We start from the raw sequence: 23,973 nt of genomic DNA, 5'->3' as shown, positions 1-23,973 counted from the left end.
TGCAAGTGGTGGCACCACAAGTTATTAGGTACAGAGGGAAATGCCTTTTTTTCACTTATGATTAGGTTGGAGGTTTTTTTTCCTCAATGAATAAAATCTTCATTTAAAAACTATTTTGTATTTACTAAGGTTATCTTTAATTTTAAAGCTTGTTTGCCGATCTTTAACTAGAGTGACCAAAAAACCAAACAAATAATCTGAGCTGTTGCTGTGACCCATAATGTTTTGCTGAAATTGTTAAAATGGATGAAAACCATGTAAGACATAATCACACATTTCCAAACAGACAAAATAAGTGAAATTCAAATGTGCAACATCGACATTTTATCTTCAAGAGAATCAGCGTAAGCATCAGCACATGAGTTATCAGCTGATTGGAGGAAGAACCCAACAGGAAGAGCATAAAACCTTTCTACCAGCTCTTTCTGTGACAACCAGTGTGTAGCTTTGTTTCTGCACCATCCTTGCATCACACACACATGCCCACAAAGAACTGCTGGGAATTAAAGCTAAAAACATTTGTTGTGCTGCTTTACAGGTCTAACACTTTAACAGCTATTAAAGGTTCATGCTGCAGCAGCTGCTCACCATAAACACTTCACCTCTAGGAGAAAAGTAACATCTTTCCAAGCAACTGCTTCACTCTTTCCACAAGTTCCAAATGCCCTGAAATGAACCCGAAACAGCTAACTTCTCTATTTTTTTTCCTATTCACAACGTGTACAAGATTACTTTGGCAATATGGCATGGATCAAGAGAAAACAAGCTTACCTTCAGGTCTGTTCTACCATGTAACAGCAGGAAACTCTAAAGTGGAGCGCCACTAACCTGAGACAGACAAAGTGAGAGAACGAGAGAGACAGAACCAGAGAAAGAGAGACAGAGGAGATAGAGAGACCAAATGGAAGAAGTGAGTCAACCTTGGGTGCTTCTGAGGAAGCTGTCTATTTCTCACAGGGAAGACAGCTTTAGCAAAAGGCCCGGGGAGGTAAAGAAAAGGGTGAAAGGGAAAGTCCAGTGAACAGATTTCTCTTTATTTCAGTTTTCCACGTCTTGACAGTAAGCTAAAATAATTTATGAAAAGAACAAATTCTTTCAAAGACTGAAGCTTGTACAGGCAAATTTGTCAGAGATATTATATGAGAATTTAGAAGATGAAGTATTTAACAAGAGATTTGTGGGTAAACAGCTAAATCCTCAAATATTTTAGAGATGGAGACAGAAGACATATCAGAAGAATAAAATAATGTTCCGAGCAATTACTTGAAAACATATATATAGCTTTTTACATCTTGAACTCAGCAATGCTTAAAATTCCTTTAAAGATTTCTGTTTTCACAACAAATATTATTTCATAATTGCTCGAAATTATTTAATTCATTTAAAAATGTTCTATTAATTGATTTGTTTTGGAGGGGTTTTCTAACAAGGATCAGAAATGTGTGGAACGCATTGTACAAACAATGTGTGATGCACTCCAAGCAAGGAAGTCTTATATGTTTAGGAGAGTTTTAATGAGCTGCAAGATTTATTTATTTTGTAATTTTCTGTCATTTTTTGTGTTTTTTTTTTAGTGCTACTTAAATCATTCGCTCCCACCTCTGGCGCCCACCCTCCAACATGTGACAACATCGTAAAACTCTTGAAATCCTGTGTTGGCTTTTGGTTTTAATATGCATCTCCAAGATTACTTGTGGCCATTCCACTGAAAACTTTCTGGAAGCGACTCTGCTTGGCTGAATATTAAAAGCTGTCACTCTAACTCAGTGGTGTCCAAACTTTTTTTTCACAGGGGCCATAATTGTCAAGTTAAAAGTACTCGAGGGCCAAAAAAATTTAATCAAATACTATTATATAATTATTTTGTTTTCCTGCTGAACAAAATATGAGCCTGCAATATTTGAATTAAATAGTTAGGTTTTCTGCAGGAAAAGGATGTATACATCACTGTAGAACCCAAGCTTAAAAAAGGGTTTTACATATTTGCCTTATTAAAAGAAAGGTATCCAGTTTACAAATTATTTTGTGCTCAACTGAAGAGAACTGATAAAAAATGTGTCTATTCTCAGCAATAAGAGTATGATTCAGGTCACTCTTTCTTTCAACATGCTTGCTGCATTCAGCCAATTTAAATACATTGATTAAAAGCAGATTTCGGTGCACAAAAGTCAATTTTGAGCAAAAGTCATTGAATAGATGTGTTCCTACTAACTACGAAATTAAAGAGAATCTAAAAAGTGTGGTTATTAAAAGATAAATCCTTTGTGTACCTAGCATTTTCAATTGTAAGAAGATTTTAACTTGTCTGTAATAATTTTGCCCTAATTAAAAATAAAAATTTTCCATCTGCATCAACCATCTGTGCTGATGGGCCAAATCATTCTTGAACTGCAATTAGGGCCCGCACAAAATCAGTTCAGGTCAATTAACGGCTGTAACAGCTAAAAAAGGAAGCACTGGGCCACGTGTAAGGAAAATTTAAGAGAGAACACCAAGGTAATAGCAACGATAGCCTTACAAATGTATATTTCTCATTGGAAATGTTTTGACAGATCTGATGGCATTAACACCAGGGTTAAGATTTTTAGCTCCTCTAACCTGTCTGTTTGTGCTTGCCTTTAAGCAGTAACCAAACAGACGGGTCAGACAAGAAGTCATGACGATTTCATGGAGCTGTGTTATCTATGCTACAACCAAAGAGAAGGTCGAGTTTCTTCTTGTGAGAGACAAAAGAGAATTGGACTTTGAAATTTGGCCTCGTCATGACTCAACAGGCTCTAAATCCTGCCTGGACGCTAAAGAGACACAACATCAGGATACCCCATGCTGACAGAAAGTCCATAGAAATATATGAGCATCGTTATTTTTAATGTTTTTTTGATGTTTTAAGAATTTTGAAAGGCCTAAATGAATCTCACATAAAAAAGCAAGCAATGTTTCATGTGAATTGGACTATTCAGGGTGAAGTGGCAAGATAGGGTCATGCCACTTCAACTGTGTTCTGTGTCAGATCATCAAGAGCAATTTAATATTAGACACAGATAATCCGAGTAAATACAAAACTCAGTTTTCAAAAGATGACTTAAATTATTAAGGGAAAAAACACTATCACTTAACCCTATGTAGAAAATGTAATTGCTCCTTAGACCCAGTAACAGGTTGTGCCACCCTTAACATTAGACATTTTTAAAGTCTAACAATAAGGAGGAATTTTGGTCCACTCTTTTTGTGCAGAATCCTTTTAATTTCAGCCACACTGGAGGATTTTTGAGAAAGAGCTGCTTGTTTAAGATCAGTGCTTTGACTAAGCCACATCAAAAGCTTTGAGACATTAAGAGGTGGAGTTGCTGCTCTATTTTGTATCATTGTCCTGCTTCACAATCCAAGTGCAAGTGAGCTTAAGATCACAAAGTGAAGGAAGAACATTAACCTTTAGGAATTTTAACAAAATTAATTGATCTATCGGTTATGGCAGGCAACCCAGTACCTGTAGTAGCAAAGCAGCCCCAGAAAAATACACTATTAGGTACGTATCATATCGACAGTCGTTAATATGATAATCTTTTTCTTTATTTGGCACGTGGGAGATGGACCTTTGTGTTTTTTTTGGTAAGCAGTGGTTTTGGCCTTAGAGCTCTCCCAAAGATGGAATTTATGCCCGGTCTCTTGGTCAATGTTCAACCATGAAAACTGACTAACTGAGCCGAGTGAGGTCTTCAGCACTTTAGATGTTGTTCTTGGTTCTTTTATAACCTCCTGGAAAAGTCGTTAATGCGCTCTTGGATTAATCTTAGCGGGCTGGCCACTCCTTAGAAAGGCTCACCACTGTTCCATGTTTTTTTCAATTTGTGGATAATGGCTCTCACTGTGGTTTATTGGAGTCCCAAAACCTTAGAAATGTCGTTTAAACCTTTCTGAGGCTAAGGTCAAAAGTTTTATATGTCATCTGTGCCTGAATTTCTTTAGATGGGGGTATATTGTATTGTTTTTTGAGATAATTTAGCCTACTTCATGTCATGTAATGTATTCACTATATAAGTTTCGACAGAAAGCACGCCTAGGTCTGGATTTCCAAAACATCTGGTTAATCACAGTTAAATCACAATTTACCAACAGAGAGTATTAATGGTGGCCTTGATGATAACCAAATATATACATTAGATGGAAGTTGCAAACAATTACCAATTGCATCAGGATAAAATTTCATTTTAATACCTTATCGTGAGTAATAATAGATTAATCTGTGTAAGCTGATTAACTAAAACAGTTAAAAGCATATTTTTCCTAAGCCATGGCACTCATAATCAATTATCTTTACAGCTGTATCAAAGCCAGCTGCAAAGACGCAAGAAGAAAATCTGCAATTGATGATCACTAATGTGTTTCTCTTCCCATAACCAAATCTACAAAGGGGAATTAGCTCGGTTTTCAAGAGGAATGATGCTAAATGAGTGAAGAAGCCTCCTGATCTACTGGCAAAGTTACTATTAGATTAAATGATTCACTTTATCATTCCATTGTCTCAGATGGTTAGAAGATAGGAAATGAAAATGCCAGAAATGAAGACTTTAGGTACTGCATTAGTGATAGTTTTGAGTTCCAGTATTTATGTCAAAGAGCTGCTTCAGGGTTTTGGTTGCACTGTTGGTAAAATTGTTTTATGATTTTGAAACAGGAAGAACATGCAAGGGTGTTGTGCACATGTTGTACAATTATTCTGCTGGTGGTATAGCTGCAGTGTACCCATGTTCCTATAAGGCACTATGCAGAGGAAATCAGTGTTTGTGAAAGTGAAACCCATTCAGTCAAAACATGAGGAGCCCTTATCTAAAACACTTCATACTCAGCACTGCACCTTTTCATGCCACCTGCATGCTCACGCCAAGTCAAAGGCAAACCTAGAAAAGTTAAAAGCAGACATGCACATAAGATTACTTCACCTTTTATGTTGGCTAACCCATCAAAGATCTCCAGCAGTCAGTCTCTTTTATCCTTTACAACCTTCTTTTGCAAATGAATGAAAATGGCCTTGGCAGCTACTTCAAACACATTCTAACACTGAAGCAAATTTCTAGTTGTCTAACATGAATTACCTGAACACATCTCTGCCAGCTTTTTTTTTGTCGCTATCTTTCTCGCTTATTTTTCTCATTGTCTCTCAGACACCAAGAACAAATGCTGCTGCAGTACCTATTCATTGCCATCACTACACCAGAAACTCATTTTACTCAGCTCGTGAAATGACAACTATATAAAGAAATTAAGTTTGATTTTATGTTTTTTCCCTTCATTCACTTACAAAGTACAAAGTGTTATATTTATGGACTTCACATGAAGCCAACATTCCTCATTCCCTCCACACAGTACTGGCAAAGATGCAAGGAACAACTTATTCAAATTTTCTTGGAGTCAATGCGTAAAACCATGGCATATTTATGAGCACGGGAATCGATGGATGACAAAATAAGAGAGTTGTGTCCCAACTTTCATTACGCAAGAGCAAAAATCAAACTAATCTAAACCCCATCCTCAAGCTGCTGCAAAGGCTTGTTGTACTGTTGAACAAAGACATAGAAAACAAATGACTGCTTACTAAACTCTGACTTCTTCTGATTAACGAGGGTTTCCCAAAGTCATGTGACCTTTGCAGATCAGATAACCTTCAAGTGTGACTCCTTGCAGGCTGAGACAGAAATATAACCATTGTAAAAAGGTCAAATACCATAAAGAGACAGGCTTTTAATAAATGTGTCAGCTGTCAGCTCTATGTCAAAGAGCTATCTACAGTAGAAGCATTCAGTAAGTAGAAATAAAAGTGAATTTCAAATGTGTGATTACCCCTGTCTAATTGCCAGGTTTTTATTATGTAAAAATTCAAGATTCAGCCTTTAGATTTAGATCAAATGTGATTAACCTAACATAAAGCTCAACTGTTGCAGCAGTATTTGACATTTGCTCATTTGGATGATTTTTGCTAAAGGCATAGTGTGCAGAAAGGTTAAAAATAATAAAACTAAAATTTTTGTACAACGAAATAAGTCCAGGGTATAAAAAATTTACAGGCATTTTTTTTGTATAACAAGACAGTAAAAACACTCATCAGTAATTGGAGAAAATACAGGAGAACAGTGACACTGCAAAAACTGTGCATTTCTGCTAAACTGATGAAAAGATAAGACTAAAACTGGTCAATGAGGCTGCCAGTGACACTAAGGGAGCTGCAGGAACCTTTGGGGCACAATTTCAAAAGATACGTTGATACAAAAACATCACTCTGGATCACAAAAAGAGCACCATATGCATAGTGAATCACAGTGGTAGTGGGATCATGATCTGAGGTTGGTTTTCTTCAGATGGAGCTGGAAGGTTTGTCTAGATGGATAAAATATGAACAGTTCCAAATATTGCTAATTTTGACCGAAAACCTTCAGATGTCTGGCTGAAGATAGAGATTTCTTTGAGTCTAAGCAAACATCCAAATAAACAATAGAATGCCATCACTGGAAGAAAATAAACATTTTGTAAAGACCTAGCCATTATCCAGAACTAAATGTTACAGTAATAAAATGTGGTATCAGCACATGGAGAACAAATATGTCCTAATTTATGCATGCAGGGCAGAGCATGAAAGTATATAATAATCTTTTGAGCCAAAAAGAACGTTAACAAAGTATTAGTCATAGGGTGTGCCCCCTTATGCAACCACGATATCGCAGCTTTTATTTAAAAAAAAATATTTTCCCCACTATATCAACCGGTTTTTCATTTGGATTTCATGGGGCATGTGTAACACTAAAGGTTGAAAAGGTTTTAAATGGTTTATTATGGTGTCATTTTTAATACGTTTTAAAAATCTTAACTTTCAACAGAGGATGTGTGCACTTTTGCATGTCCCTCCCTTTCTCTGGTTATATTCACTTGTGTACTGATGTGCAAGTGATCACAACTACCCATTCAGGAAACATGACCAACTGTCCTTGAACAGTCATTTATGTCTATGCTGTCCTTTTTTAGCTTCCCACAATGAGAGCACAGAATTAGCAGTGTGTAACACATGTATTTTAAAGCTCAGCTGACAGGTTTTGGGGCCACAGAATTTCTTGGTGCATTCATTTACCTGACTTTGATTTTTCAAATAAACACAAACTCGTGTCACCCACTCTTTCCTCTGGGGAAAACTGCCATTCATCAGCGCAAGCACTTCCTGTTAGGAAACTGAAGTGCCACCCACCCATTCAAAGCAATCTTGCCATGTGTACAAAAAGGATGTTACACAAAGCTGCAAGTAGCTTTCAGTCTGATGTTTTGATTGATTAACACAACAATAAAAAATGGTTCACCAAGGCCTTTCAAGGAGATATATTTTTTACTTGCCCACTTGAAGGTGTTTAAGCCTTTTTAGACATGGCGTTCATAAGAAATGGCATTGCGTTCATAAGAAATGGCATTGAGGTATTAAGACGTTTGTCACTTTCCTTGTCATGTTCCTTATATGTTTTATGCTGCGTGTACAACATTTGGCATTTATGCAAGACTACACAGTAAATCTAACCCAGCATCGCCCCTTTCTGACCTCATGTTGTATAATTTTCACCATCCATAATTATATGATTTTCCTCTTGTCCAGAAAATTCAATTCAGTTCAGTGTATTTCTATAGCACCAAATCATAACACGTGGTCTTAAGGCACTTTACAAGGTCAATTCAATTGAATCATGCAGATTCTAAGTCAGGTACATACATTCCAAATGATCCTAGTTATCAAACAATGTAGTCAAATTCGGTTTATTATTCAAAGCAGTTAAAAAAGTTTCAATCTAAGGAAATCCAGCAGATTGCATTGAGTCAGTGACTTGAAGCATTCACTCCTCTTGAAGCATGTATTGACAGTGGACAGTTGCTTGCATTGTGTCAATGACTTTGCAGCAATCCCTCATACTAAGCATGCATGCAGCGGCAGTGGAAAGGAAAACTCCCCTTTAACCGTAAGAAACTTCCAGCAGAACAAGGCTCAGTGTGAGGGGCTCCTAGTTTCTGTTGCAGAGTATTAAAAACTTCGATCCACATTAGGGATATTAATAATTAGGTGCTGCTGAGGTGAGTCAGCCAATGGGTTCAATAATTCAATTTCTGCCACATCACATAGGCAGAGTTTAGTTAGTTTTTATTCTGTTATGTCCTCACATCTTCATGAAGTAATTACAGATAGCTTTTATAATTTCTAGTTGGTAATCGGATACCTGTCTAACAAGATCCCTTCATCCTGAATTATTTATTTTTGCTGGAGAACCAGATCCAGGAAAATTTATCTTGACAATGATGACAACTATCTCAATCATGTGCCCTTCCAAGGTGCAAGAGGGTGTTGTTTGTTTCCCAGATGCGGGGCTTCAAAAATTATTTATTTGTTTCTTTGTTACAATTGCTTGGCATTATATAGGCTTGTGTGAAACCCCTTAATACTGCCCACACAATTCACTCAAATTCATTTAAATTTGTTTAATATGTGACACAACTAGCTACATAGTTAGAATTTTATTGCATAAAAGTATTGTCTTTCTATTGTAGCACATCACACCCCCAGAAATTTCCTCCAGTTCAAAATAAATTATATTTGATTTAATTATATTTTAATTTTAAGATGCTCAGTTCTGTGTTAGTGCAATTGGGCCAACACATTAACTCCTGCCATGGCACTAGAAGCCAAGGAAATTTCTTATTTTTCTCAATTTAGGGAGCCTGTTACCTTAAGCCCCTTCCAAGAGACTTTAGCTGTGATCTAATGTGTTCTGCTGACCTCTGTGCATTACGCAAGGTTCAATACAGGATGGGGGGCTGAAGTAGAACAGCTGATGTTACAACTCTGAGCTGCTAGGGAAGGTAGTCACCCGTTAAGTAAATGTATTTATATAGCACAAGTATAAAACAAATATACAATAATATTTAACTTATCTAATTTCCAAGTAGGTTTGAAATGGGAATTCCAAAGGCATTGCCCAATTGTAACCAGTCTTGCTACGTACTTTTTATGAGTTACATACTGTTGGCATCACTCATTGAAATACGATGTGATAAGATTGAGCTATCAACTTTTAAAAGGCCAAAGCATCTTCAAGAGGGGTTCTGCAGGTGGATCGATAAACTGTCTTTTGAAAATACTTTCAAATAAAATGTTTCTGGCAAAACACAAGAATCAAACAGTGGCTACACAGAGCTATCTGAAATTTGCCTTTGTGTAGAGAGGGATGACACAGGATAGGCTTTATATTGAATGATACTAGCAAACTAGAAAACATGCAATTTTGATGTTAAATAAATAGTCCAGACATACTATCTGGACTACTATCTAATAGTGTGTTTACTGGAATCTATAAAATATTCTATTATCTACCCATACGAGGAGGTTGGCGGCAAGAAGCCTTTAACTGTAATCAGGTATAGCTTGATTACAAAAGAATATGAATCTTCACAAGTTCAGTAAGTTTCCAGCTATTCTTAAGTAAGGATGCTATCATAGTTTTCTATCTTACCATGTATGCTGTGTTTGGAAAAATGTGTTACGTCATGCCGTGGAAGTAGGTGTGTTGCTTTTGATGTGCTCCAGGTTTAAATTGAGCATGTATATTGGAATCAGTACTGTGGAATCCAGGGTGAGCCTGATGAGATATCCTGACCAGGACATAATGTCTCTCTTATGTTTTTGTTTTTTATATTAACGGATTAATTGACTACCGGTGAATGAACTGTCAGTCCTCTATTAGTGACTCCCGATGTAAGTGAATCGTATACGTTGCGAAGGATTATTTGATTATTAGGTTTATTATTACTACAATATTAGTGTCAATTCTGTAGCAGTCATGTACATTTCTGGTATGTATAACTTGTGAGAACTATGGAGCTGATTAGTTTTTAACAAAAAAATCTGTGATAGCCTGTTTTAACTGGACCTCAAACTATGCATGATATCGAGTAGAATGGTGTTATTTTTCTGCTTCATCCTATCTGCCTATGCCATTAAAAGAAAAGATGGAAAGACAATAACGTGATGGAGGACTCACAGTGTATGCCTCATAATAGTCTTAATGTATCTGCAGTTGATCTGAAAAAGTGTAGAAAAACATATTTGATAAAAACAAGATAATGACACAAAAAACTAAACTATTATAAAACTGTTAACAATACACTACTGATGATCAAACAACTGTGAGTAGGGGAGCAAATAGAAACACACAGTGAAATCAATGTAATGGGACAACAGGACATGGTAAACTTGGTGTCACACAGAAACACATGACAAATATTTGTGCCAGAAGCTCTAAAGAAGGGACAAATGACTACAAGAGGATCTTTGTGCTGTCCAACCTGCCTGGAGGTTATGTTGCTATGCTCTAACCCACATCCCATCACGCTGTCAACATGAGGAAGATCACTCATTAGCTCAGTAATATGCTTGTGTGTACGTGCAGGCAAATGTTGCACATGTTTATATATATTTATATCGTGATGACACATGGTCCATGTTGTTTTTGTATCGCATTTAAATGTGGAAAAACTTTAATTAAATGTGCCTCTCAAGACTTAATAAACACTAAAAAAAGGAACACATCTAATGGCTAAATCACATTAAGAGCAATGCATCTCTGTCCTGCAGGCTCTTCTTTTCAGCCTCTGTGTCAGCTTTTGCTGTGATTTCTCCATGCATCAGGCTAAACAAGAAACAGAGCTGAATACTGTCACCATCGCACTGTCACATTAACAAAACTGGGTTATTTTTGAACAGTCAACAAAACAAAACAACCCAGCACTGTGCTAAAAGAAACTATTCAAATAAAAATTCAGTCAAATTGCTCACCAAAAAGATGCCATGGAAAAATAAACTATGCACCTTGTCTTTAGATATTGTGTGTTCATTCTTAAAGTTAAAATAAATCTTTGGGAGAGGTTAAACATTAAAATAAAAATATATAATGACCTAAAGATGATAAAATGAGCCTAGACTATATTACGTATGGGACTGAGACTAATAAGGTAAATTATAAGTAAAGAATAAAATGAAATGCTGTAGATGTGCCAAAACAATAATAGGGACTTGTGAGTAGTCTAAATACAGAACTGTTAGAAGGCCAAACAGCTACTAGTAGTCACAGAAACAATGTTAACAATTAATGATGTCAGAACAACAGTGAAAAATAGATGTTTTCGGTCATGGACAAGTTATTACATGGATGAAACAATGGATATGTCCAAGATCACCCCTTCTTTATTCTTGCTTGTCTGTCTAGTCTGCAAAACCTTCCTGCATTCATGTTTTGGTGAAAAACTTAGTTAGTTTTGGGGTTGTCTTGTTCATTTTATGTTGAGTGACCTCAGAATCCCCCAGATCAGGGGTTCCCGATTGTTTTCCATAACAATTAACACTTCAGTAAACACTATTAAAACAGAAACAGAAATACAACAGGACAAAACAGAAAAAACTACGTTCCCTTTAAGATCACACAATATATTACAAGTTTATTGTCATCGCAATATTATTGCATTCAATGTCAATATTGCAAAGAGCTGCTTGGACTGCACCAAGAAGACTGACAATTGCATTCAGGCTCAGTATGCCAGTGAATGCTTGGTGATGCTTGTTTATTGCAAGAGAACATGTTTTAGGAGGGCATTAAGCAGTACTGGTGAAGTCAATAATAATTAGCATTAATAAATAAGTTGTTTCGTTGCCGATAAGGCAAGATAAAGCTTTTTAAATGAAACCATGCTGTTGAGATGGAAGTTTGAGATTTCACACAAACCTTGACTTCTAATTCCTATATGACTGTTACGTGCTTAAAACAGTACCTGGTACATCTTTTTTTTTTTACTTGCAACTGGAACATGGTTAGGTTGGGTTTATGTCATTCCCAGAACCCGGTTTCAACCTCAGAAGTAATCAGAATCAGAATCAGTTTTTACAGACAAACAAGGAATTTGACTCTGGTACACCTTGCTCTCAATAATAAAGAATATATTTTTAAATGTACATATATACTCAATTGACTGTACAATGGAATATAACGTGAGACCAAGTGTGCACGGGGTTGTCCTGGAACTCTGACTCAAGTGTTCATCAGATAAACAGCCTGGGGAAAGAAACAGTCTCTGTGGTGGCTGGTTTTCTACGTGAAGGTAAAAGTCTAAACAGTTTGTGTGCAAGGTGTGTGGGGTCTGCAGAGATTTTAGCTGCCTTTTTCCTCACCCTAGACCTGCGTAAGTCCTGGATAGAGGGAAGGTCAGCCCTGATGATTCTCTCTGCAGCCCTGATTGTTCGTTGCAGTCTGAACCTGTCCTGTCCTGGATGAGCCAAACCACACTGAGATGGACGAAGACAGGACAGACTGAATTACGGCAGTGTAGAAGATGACCAGCAGCTCCTGTGGAAGGTTGTACTTCTTGAGTTGCGTCAGGAAGTACAGTCTCTGCTAGGCCTTCTTCTGAACATTGTCTACGTGTGAAGACCATCTTAGGTTTTGAGAAATGGTGGTTGCTAGGAACCGGAAGTGGTCCACAGCAGACACAGTTATGTTGAGGATGGTGAGGGGGTTATGTGGGGGTGGTGTTCTCTGAAGGTCCACCATCATCTCCACGGTCTTGAGTGGGTTTAGTTCCAGGTGGTTCTGGCCACACCAGTGTACCAGCCGATCCACTGGATGGTAAACTGTAGGAGCACTTGTTCCTCTGTTTTCTGTTGTCCACTTCAACATATATTAAGAGTTCTCAAACATTTCTCAACAAGTCTTCTTTTCTGACTAGTCAAAGGCCAAATTGTAACAGTATAAATTCCTTGGCTTTAGATAATCAATGGTAAGTGACTCTTTAGCTGTGACAATGACATGAACAGTCCTTAAAAATGCCAGATTTAGATCAAAATCAACAACAGATTTTTTTCTATTCAGTAGCTATATTGAAAAAAGCAGTAATTCAACTTTGTAAGAAAGAAGCTGTATAAATACAAAACGACTGGTTGACTCATGGATCCAGTTGATCTGACCAAACAGATAACGAACTATGATCAAACACAAAGACCTCAATTTTGAACAGAAACTATACCTTTTTTGTGCACCTCCTCCTCCATTGCACACAGATACGCCACACTGTGCCAGACAAAATCTAATTCTATAAAGAGAAAAGCATGGCCCCAGGTAACCAGTTTCCCGCAGTGCTGAACTGGGAGCCTGGGGACATTTTCTACTGGCTATGATTATGAGTAACATCAAATGAAAGCAAAGGATCATCTCTTACAGATATAATATACCCCCTGTCACTCAAATGATCAACGTATTGTGCAGGTTATTGTGTACATATTGCCTGAAAAATGGAAAAATAATATCTGCTGGAAATATATATATATTTTCAGTCTCAAGTCTGAGAATGCTAACATTGTTTAAACAACACTTATCATCTTCTAGCCCTACATTCAAATGAAAAAGAAATCTGTTTAGATTAACCTATTTATTCATAACACATTTACATGAATTACTTTTGATTTGCTTCTCTTACAGTTGAAAACTGTTCTAAAGAGAGCATTTAAAACGAAACCAAAGTAAAACAAAATGACACCATAATGAACGTCATTTATGCTTCTTAACTGTGGAAGTAGAGCAAATGTAATCGTAAATGAAAATCTTGTAGCATCTTAGTCAAAATGTGTAATGTGAACCTGAAGATGTTTGTTCTCAATATTCAAGGACTTGTCAAAGCAATGATTTTTCCTGCTTTGACGAATTAAACAAATGTGATAATGAGTGCTAATCATTTAATATCAGTCTGGAAGTTAAATTCATTTAAGAATATCAAAGAAGATATTAAAGAAGAATACAGTACATATTGCCTGGTTAATTTTTCTTACATTATTTGCCATTCCCAAACATGAGATTTCTATTCACTATGTGTAAATGTATGTCTCTTCAATATAAACTGAAATGTAAAATTTAAAAAGTGTGTAGATGACATAATACAGTGAATATTTCAAACTTCCTGAATCTATACAAAACCAAACATTATCAACCTAATAAATATGATCCAGATTATTTGGCTTTTCTATGTGTTGACAACCTTGGTGGAATATTTGACACATTTTCTATCCTTGACAAATAAGCCTAAAAATTTGTCATACCACTGGCAGATTGTTTAAATTTCTTTTTATCCAACCAATACCTTTGCTTCTGATAACAAACGAAACAGCTCCCAATATTAAGCATCAATATTGAAAATATATGTTTTTTTACATTTTATTTAAAAAATGGCAAATAAAAAAATACTTATACCCTTCTCAATACTCAATGGAAAAAAGCTTTATTGGGATTACTGCATCAAACCTTTCTTATAACTGCTGACCTGCGTTTTGCATGTCTCCACTGGTATTTTGACAATTTCTCTATGATTATGATCACCCTAATCTTTAACTCACTCAATGAATTATCTATCAGTTTCAACTTGGGACTTTGGTTGTGTCTATTCAAAAAGTTTATATTACTTCCAGTCAGAAAAAATATTTTGATAGGAGTTAAAAGATTACATTAAACCTAAATCTGCCAGGGGTCATATCTATCTTCTTTAGACATTGAAAATTGTTTTTGTTTTTTTTAATTTATGCACACAAAAAAAGGTTTTTACCAAATGTTTCTTCAAATAGGCTGCACGGTGGCACAGTTGTTAGAACTGTTGCCATGCAGCAAGAAGTTCCTGGGTTTGTCTCCCAGCCCAAGGTCTTTCTGCATGGAGTTTGCATGTTCTCCCTGTGCATGCACGGGTTCTCTCATGGTACTCCGGCTACCTCCCACAATTGTCCTTAGGTGTGAATGGGTGTGTGCATGGTTGTTTGTCTTGTGTATCTCTGTGTTGCTCTGTGATGGACAAGCGACCTGTCCAGGGTGCACCCCGCCTCTTGCCCATAGACCGCTGGAGATGGGCACCAGCTCCCCCATGACCCTGTATGGAAGAAGTGGATATAGAAATTGGATGGATGATTGGATGTTTCTTCAAATAATAATAGATCCTTTGTGATCAAAACACAAAAACAGACCTAATCACACTTGTGCAATGGCTGGTCCTACTATGTGTAACAACCTTCAAATTCAGATAGGGACTTTTCAGATCATGGATATCTTAAAAAACTTTGTTTTGTTTTCATTAGCATTTAATTGTAATAGGGTTTGACACTAAAGTAATCGATTCCCTTATTGTGCTCTAAACTTAAAATTTGTTGTTATTTTGGTATTTAAATAATAACAAGCATATTTTCAATAAGCAACAGAAAGATATGATGGGTTAAGAATTACAGTAGAAAGTACTGTATATGTAAGAAGATTAATAAATAAAACTGCTAATCAGCCTCTTCTCTTCTACTCTTACTACAATGAAAGTTTGAAGTTAATTTAAGTCGTGGCTGAATTGCTTTAACCTAAGGGATTTTTATACTAACTGTGTTGCACTATGTCATATGAATTCAAAGCATCAATTTTTTTTATTTTGAAAAGAAGTACAACGGCTGGTTCCTCAGCACACAAAGAAGAAAAAGAGAGCACAGTGTGTGTCTCAATTTGTTTTTCAAAGTCACAACTGGTCAAATTTAATTCGTCTGCTACATTGTGTCAGAGACGTTCAACAGAAAAAGACAAGAATAATACAGAAGAAATTTTTATTAGATTTGCCCTCTTTCTCAGTTACATGGACATAGCCAAAGGATGACGTTCACATGGGCCAAGGCTACTGATAAAAGCAGAAGCACTAAAAGGTATTCATCAGAGACCAGGGGGAAAAAAGCTGACAAGTTTTATTTGTGAACATCTAATTCTTCTGAAATGGCCATTTTGACATAGCAGAGACTTTCATTTAAATCCCTGGATGCTTTGCATACTTGTTTTAGTACAACTTGTTTCAATTTCTGCTTGACAAAAATGACAACTTTCTGTCTGGATTGACTTTTAAACTTTGTTTAATAAGTGTGGCAGGAATTCAAAGTTAGTTTACGTTTAAACGTATGTAAAATGTTTTAATAGGTATCTTTATGCAAGTAGGGAGAGGATTTAGAAATGGAATCTAGGGCTGCTTCATACTTTAAAAAAAACAGACCCACAGTTTTTTAGCAAAATATTGAAAATGCATTGTTTTTCTTAAACAATTCAATTTTGCCCTTGAAGAACAGTGAAATCTTAAGACATGACATTTCCCTGAGACTTTCTTCCTGAATCTTCCCCTAAAATAACTGATGTTATTATATATATCAAAAATAATGAAGTAAACATTTTAGTGTTCTCAAAAATCTCTTGGGAAAAAAACTAAATTGGAAATAAACAATTCTAAAAGATCAAAATAGATATTAAAAAAACATGAATTATAAACTATAAATTATACATACTGCAATAAGAAAATATTTGTTTTGATTGATCAAAGTTGCATATATTTTATTGCAATAAGCTGCTGAGAGATTCTATACACACAATTAAATTTTGCCAAAATACATTTCAATAAAATGCAGTTATGTCTGTAGTTGTTGCTCACTCCGTGTTTCGATTTCCGGATGGTTGAACAGATGGTTGCCAAGTGGGACAGACACTGCAGAGTATAACAAATGTTGCACATGATATTTTCAATCTAAAAATGTCCCACATTTCTGTGTCCTTTAATTTAGGAGGCAGCAGAATGAAGTTTATTTTATTTGTTTTATTGAGGCATTAAGGGTGTATATTCACACCTGCCACTTTTGGTCCACTTTAAACGGACCAGAGTTATTTTACCCCGTTGGTCTGGACATTTTGTTCAGCTGTGAATGTACTCAAGCAAACCCTGGTCCGGACCAAACAACCGGACCAAGAACCACTTTTTGAGGTGGTCTCGGTCTGGTTCTATACGGACTCTGGTGTGGTTCGCTTATGGTCTGAATAGGAACCGTCCCCGATCTGAACCAACTACATAAAACGTACGGCCCTTTAGACTTAACAAGCCACCGTAGCCGGTAGCAAAGGTGTACATTGTACTGAAATCATACCTGATAAGCTGTATGTTGCTTAGCAACACTACTAGCATGTTGTGGGACAGGGCACATGTATTCTCCAACGCCATTACAAAATTAGAAATAGAACTTCGCAAAATCAGTGTTGAATGAGCTGCTCTTAACTCTCACAATAATATTGTACCTGTAATAATGGCACAAATATGCAGTACAGAGTTGCTAAGTGAATCACGTCTACAATTGTTTTCCTAAATTTCCGGGTCTAAATGAAAATAAATGTGAATCATGCTAAAGTGAGATTTACCTATCTTCTGTTTAGCTTTGGAGTGTCTTCTGAAGGATACTGCTGCAAAAGGGTTTTTGATTTGAAGAGGAATATTCTTCTCCTCAATGACAAGGTCATTACTCATAGGTTGGTTATGAATGGGGGGGTTATAATTTATCATTTACTATTTCTTATTTCCTTGTACTTATAAGGGCAGTTTTGCTGCAGAAGAGAAAATGATTTCCATTTGTAAATGTTGTAATGTCAGGCATGGCCCCAGTGCAGATACAGAGGCTGCAGGTGAGGAGTGTTTCTATACAGAATCATGAGTGCTGCAGGGTCAGAAAAAATCACACACAAAGTCTAAATCTATTTGTCACAGACAATCCTAGGATTTGGTGCTCAAGATTTTATTCTTCCTTCTCCTCCTCGCTAAATATGATGCCAGTGCTTCTTAATGACAGTTTGACTTATACATTCTTCAATTACAGTAAAAAACAGCCTGACAAATTTACAGTTTCCCAAACAAGGCCTTGGCTGGGCTGAGCCCAAAGAAGCCACAGAAAATCACCAAAATATGGACACACCACCTGTGGGGCAGGATGCCATGCAAACTGGGTGGCACGCAAGGGCAGGAACTTTGGCACGTTAATTCGCGGCAGCACCTCACTGGCATATAAGGAGCCAGGCTGGTGGTTAAGGCAATACCAGCAAGATATTGGGGTGTAAAGTTACACTATAATCTCGGTTCAGAACGTTTTTGGTACGCTTCGATCAAGAGAAGCAAATAGTTTTTTGGTTTTTTTTACCTTATTCAGCAGTGAACAAATAATTTTTCACATTTGTGAAAATAGATTGATTATTTTATGCATCAGAACTTCAAAGAGTGACTGGAGATTTAGTTTGATTATTTTCAATTAATTAAGGATAATCAGGTACAATTATTGCCTGGATAAATTATACAACAATAAAACTCTCCTTAAAATTGTCAAGGTTGATAATTAGGATTTTTCTATAACAATGCTCTGACAATTAAGAGGAAGGGATGTTCATAACAGACACCATGCTCAAGCACAATGTGATTATTCATGCCACGTCACCTTGTGCCAAAGTTCGATTGGCTTTCTAATCATATCATCAGACCTGCAGCATTGCATATTGGAGACTAAGAGCTGTCAACTGATCACCATCTAGAACAGAGTTGGAGCCGGTTGTAGGGAAGGCTGACAGACAGACCTGATAAACCCAAACAAATAATAAGAGTGACCTGGGAATATCTAGTGAGAATTCTTTTTGAGAGATCTTCAACACTCCCTTGGGAGGGTTTCTCTCATGTTTCAAGAGAGGTTAAGGAAATTGAATCAGAATGCCATGTTCAAGACCTCTTTCCAGGACCTTTGGCCTGAGAGTCATTCATACCTTTTGTGGCAGAGCAGTTTATGTAGTTGCAGAAGCAAAAACTCTGTTATGGAAGAAATTTGGAGAGGCTATGGAGAAGGCATTGTTGTTGCCCTCAAGGAAGTTCATGGTAACTGTTTCAAACTCAGACAGGGTGAAACAGTGACCAACCCAGTCTGTGTATGGTTTGGGGCTCATGACAGTGTCCCTGGAGGTATTTTGTGAAGGGTGCAGTGGAAGTATCAGGTGTTTCACAAGGGTTCCCCCTTGTTACCAATACTGTTGCTGGGGTTGATGGACAGAATCTCATTGCATAGTCGTGAAAAGTAGGGTCTCTGATTTGGGAGTCTCAGGAACTTTTATTTTGTGTGATGGTGTGAACTGCTCCATATAATCTGCTCTGCTTGGGGCAGAGAGTGACTTGCCCATAAGCTTTTCTCTGCGGGGTGGCTGTGCTCAGCCTTGGAGATAGGGTTAGGAGAAGCTTTAAGTAGAGACGGTGCTCCTTTGCATTAAAATGAGTCTGCTGAGGTGGTTCAGGCATCTGATTAGGATAAGTATTTCTGGGGAGAGGGCTTTTTTCTCCAGCATCTGTTGACCCCACAACCTGTATTGGAAGGTTGGTGAGTTGGTATATGGATGGATGAAAATTTTGAAAACGTTTTTAGCCATTTTCAATATACAGAGAACAACTTTTCAATAAAAGATTATGGCATCAGTCTGCCAGAAAAACAAATATTACGAGGCTGCCTTATTAGAATTTGGATTGGTTGAAGTTTGGGCATTCGTAGAAATTGTTTAGTAACTCTTACAAAGAAGTAAAAGTTGGCCGGCCAATTATTTCCCATGTGGTCCTTTTGCAACCTTGTGAGAGCGAAAGACTATTTAAGGGAAACAGCTTTCAGAGGAGAACACTGCATTTTCTTGCTCAATTGTGATTTTTGGTTTAGGCTCAGGTTTAGGTCATGTAAAACTCAAAATGTCCCTCTGCATATCTCTAAGTAAAGTATCTTCTGAAGTGAGGAATTGAAAAGCATGAAAGCATGCTGTGTCATTCAGTAGACTGAATACCACAGTTTTTTTCACAACTGCAAGCTTCATCTCTAATATTATGAGCTGATGGTCTTTACTTATCTTTAGATCCCTGAACCCATGACCTAACAAATGTTTATTATTACCAGCGCTCTCTTCCGGTCTCCTCATGCTCATCCAAATATACCCAAAGATCTATTCAGAGTAAAATAACCTACGTGAGAAACAATAGTTTCTAAATATTGACTGAATCTCAGGAAAAATTATACATGACTAAAATCTCAAAATAAAAGAGTCCAAAACTAGGGAGTAATACATTATTGTTGCTAAATGTGTTGCAGTGGATTCTTAAAACCCAGGCATTTAGTGAGTTTGTTTAAGTGCATTTGTTTATTATAGAACAACAGATGCACAGCAGGGGAAGCAAACTATCAGGGCTCAGCTGTAAAATCACCTGTTTCTCAGCTGTTGTCACACTACAAATAAACAACACAGCTTGTTTCTGAAAAACAATGAGAACCATAGTTAGTGATAGAATCTTGCCAAATGGTTGCGCTAATGGGTTTTCTAGGAATTAGAAATTAAAGATACATTTTACCTTTCTACATAACACATCTTAACTTATTTATTTATTTATTATTTATATAACTATATAAAATTTGCTATTCTAAAGAAATTAACCATATTATATATAGATTATGACAGATAGAATTCATGCAATTCTTTGATTTGCATTTTATGATTATTTTGCTTACAGCTGCAATCACTCTGAACGTCTACTCACTCCTGTTAAAAATGCTAGGTTTCTGTGAGATAAAAAAGAGATTAGGATAAAACATTTCCAAATCTTTTCCACCTTCAGTGTGACATATACCATTAACTTTTTACTTATCTTTAACATAGCAAGTATTCCTGAATCAGGGCTTTTGTGGGTGTTTTTTTTTCTTGTGAATGCTCTGTCTACTCAAACCCTGAGTCGGTCCTGGCAGATGGCCGCTCACACTGAGTCAGGTTCTGTTGGAGATTTATTTCTGTTAAAAAAGTGCATTTCTTTGCACAGTTGCTACAGGCTTGGGAGGAGTGACTGCTGCAAATCAGTGACTCCATGCAATCTGCTGGGTTTTCTTAGATAGAAACCTCAGTCAGTCAGTCATTTTCTACCGCTTATTCCATAGTGGGTCGCGGGGAAGCTGGTGCCTATCTCCAGCAATCTATGGGCGAGAGGCAGGGTACACCCTGGACAGGAGATATAAACCTTTTTAACCAATTTGACTAATGAACTGAACTTGACTGCATGTTTATTAATATGCTTTGTCCCATTTCAAAATTAACCTGAACTGAACTTATTTGTTCATTTGCATCCTTTTGCTGAAGCCATTTTCTGCAGAAGTTACAAATGTATCAGTAAGGAGAAGTGAGCTAAATATTCATCAGCACCATATACTTTATATGTCATGGCACTGTGAAGATGTCATTAGTTTAAGGAACAATTGGACAAACAAGACCGAAACATTTCTGCAAGGCTGACTACAACACTTAAGGAGCTGCACGCACTTCTAGCAGGAACTGATTGTGATAACAACCCCCTGTTCTCCATATGTCTGGATTAAAGTTGTTAAACAGAAGGCTTTTCATCAGAAAACACCCAGATCTGGCTAAACTATCCCAAAGCCTTGTGGAAGAATGTGTTATGGTCTGATGAAAAAAGCATCTAGACCTGAATTCTGCTTGAAAGAAAAGCATCACTGCACATCTTCAAAAGAACATACTTACAATAAAAACATGGTGGTGGGATTATTTTTCTTTAAATAGCACTGGGGATTTTGTCAAGGTGGATGAAATTATGAACAGCTCTGAATACCTAGCCAATTCTTTATCCAAAACAATCAGGTGTCTGCGAGAAAACCTAAAACTCCTGATAAACTCCAACCAAAGAAAACCAAAGAATAATACAAATACAAAGGTTTATTCCTTTTTAAATTTAATTGCATGGGATATATTTTTGAGGTTATGAAATTATTTATCATGGTTTAGTTTAGCAATGGACAAAACCAGGTGGGTACACTTTTTAAATCCACCTTATATACAGCACATCCTATATTCATGCTATGTGAATTATGCATTAATAAAATAATCTACCTCAAATGACATGAACATCTGAAAAATAATTTTGAATTTATTCACCACTATGACAACTGATTAAGCTTCATTTGTCTTCTCCTGGAGGTGAGCATCATGCCTTATGTTAAATGTTTCTGTATTTGTGCCTTAAAATTTATTTAGATTGCATGCATGCATATTATGCATGCATGCTGGTCTCAAACAGAGAGCCAGCGGATGACATAACATAATCTCTGACCCAGAGGGGAAGATAAATGTGGACCAAGCCCTACAGCTCACTTAAGGGGGCAGCAGGCAAACCAGCTTGTTGAAGGGGAGCCACATTTGAAGCAGAACCCTGTAGCCAGAAAACAACTGAGCCAAGACAGACAGCAGAGGGGACCAGCCAACCAGTTGTCGCTGTCCTGCAGTGTGATCTATTGAGCCATCAGCTAAGAGTCGTCTGGTAAAAACAAGCAGTTAAAAGTCTAGGCTATGACCCTCTACATAGACAAACACAGTGAGATGTTTATCATATAACTTCAGCCAGCCCTCCATATTTCTGTATGTTTAGACTGAAATCATTTCCTCCAGCACAACGAATACAGAAACCTCAGCATCGTTATTCATGCCACCTTCTGAAGAAGCATCACAGCAGACATTCCAGTTCCTTGGAGGTACATTTAGGATTGAAAAACCAAATCTTTAGATTCAAAAACATACTACTTAGGCAGCTAATAAGAAAATATAGCGCAAAAATATTGCAATCTGATGTTTATGTTTATGATATATAACTAACCATGAAATGAAATTCATACCAGAATTTAGTAACAACCCAAGTAATCTACACGTTTAAAGAAATCTGAAAGGGGAAAAAAGTAGTTTAAATGATTCATCGTAATCAAATTTTTCCTAAACCAAAATATGGTATTTCACCAGGGTGTGTACACTTTTGAGAGCCACTGTATTGCCTAATGTGTGTTGTACAAAATACATGCCTACTTGTGAAGCCATGCAACACCTTAACAAATGATTACACAAATCACTTCGCTAATGTTGTTCTAAGTACCAATGAGAAGCAATTCTCTTGAAAATAATTTTTCCCATCTGAAGAAATTTTAAAAAGAACTGGGAACCAAGAGGCAAAATAATTATAAAGAATAAAATAAAATATCACAAACATATCTGAGATCTCTTCGCTGGTTTGCTTCAAGAATAGGTTGCTTGAGTATCTGTCTTTCAACTGTGAGCCCACATCGATCAATTAAAATACAAGCTCCTGACAACAAACCCTTCTCTATCATGTTAGAATTAACCAGCAGATAACCCTTTCATTTTAACACCATACTCTGGGATGGTAAAATCTAGAGAGCATAATGCTTAATGCTGAAAATAAAGAAGGCTTTGCAAAACAATCAACTAGAAGCAAGAGGCTTAACCCTAATACACCATGAATTGGAGAAAAAGAGCAGTAGATTCAGACGAATAAGTTCACTTGTTCATGTGTCAACTGAGGGCACTTGGAGCTCTTGTCCTAATATCACACAGCTGAAGATTAAGATACAGTTTCACATCAAATGTTGCCGTTTGATACCTTTCTTTTTAGATGTGTGCATGCCTAAATAATCTGTTTTTATTTTCTTTCACTGAGTAATGTCCAGTCGCTACCACTGCATTGTAAACAACAGTACTGATAGAGAACTGCCAGCTGTCTTCCACAAGACTGTTGTTTTTTTCCCACAAGTTATTGCCGTCAGTTTTAACCCCCCCCCCCCCTATTTCTAAATCATAAATACAGCAAACATGCAACTGCTGGAGTTCCATGCACAGCAACGTCAGGTGTCTCCACCCTGGTGTGATGTTCAGGTCAGTACTAACCAGGACATCTGTTAATGCTGCAGTGTCATAAACAATACTTACTTCACACGATTATCCCACAGAGTCCCTCTGATGGGAATAGCAGTCTTCTAATACTAATCTTAACTTATATCATGCTACCTTTGAACCCCAACATGGATTTTTCCATTAATAAATAAATTAGTGTTGTTAGTGTGATGGATGACTATATGGATTTATGTCTATATGCAAAAAAACATTTATATTGTGTTTAAATATCTTTTCTGTGTAAGGGGGATTGATATTAGTTAAATCTAAGTTAGCAGCACAGAAGAACTAATAAAAAGGT

The 23,973-nt window shown here is 36.8% G+C and overlaps 1 protein-coding gene across 3 annotated transcripts in view; it reads right to left on the bottom strand.

Annotated features, from left to right (window-relative positions):
• The window catches only part of LOC124864740 (signal transducer and activator of transcription 5B-like), an 88,806-nt gene that overhangs the window by 47,514 nt on the left and 17,319 nt on the right, over nucleotides 1-23,973 (bottom strand). Inside the window, exon 1 of one of the 3 annotated variants that reach the window (XM_047359633.1) lies at nucleotides 772-868. The exons of the other annotated variants lie outside the window; for them this stretch is intronic. The gene's annotated coding sequence lies outside the window, so the exon portion shown is untranslated. Of the gene's footprint in view, nucleotides 1-771; nucleotides 869-23,973 lie in introns of those variants that run through there. 3 annotated transcript variants of the gene reach the window in all.

Source organism: Girardinichthys multiradiatus, chromosome Y (genome assembly GCF_021462225.1).
Source record: "Girardinichthys multiradiatus isolate DD_20200921_A chromosome Y, DD_fGirMul_XY1, whole genome shotgun sequence".
NCBI lineage: Eukaryota > Metazoa > Chordata > Actinopteri > Cyprinodontiformes > Goodeidae > Girardinichthys > Girardinichthys multiradiatus.
Note: the sequence above shows the minus strand (reverse complement) of the source record. Positions and strands in the feature narration are given on the sequence as shown.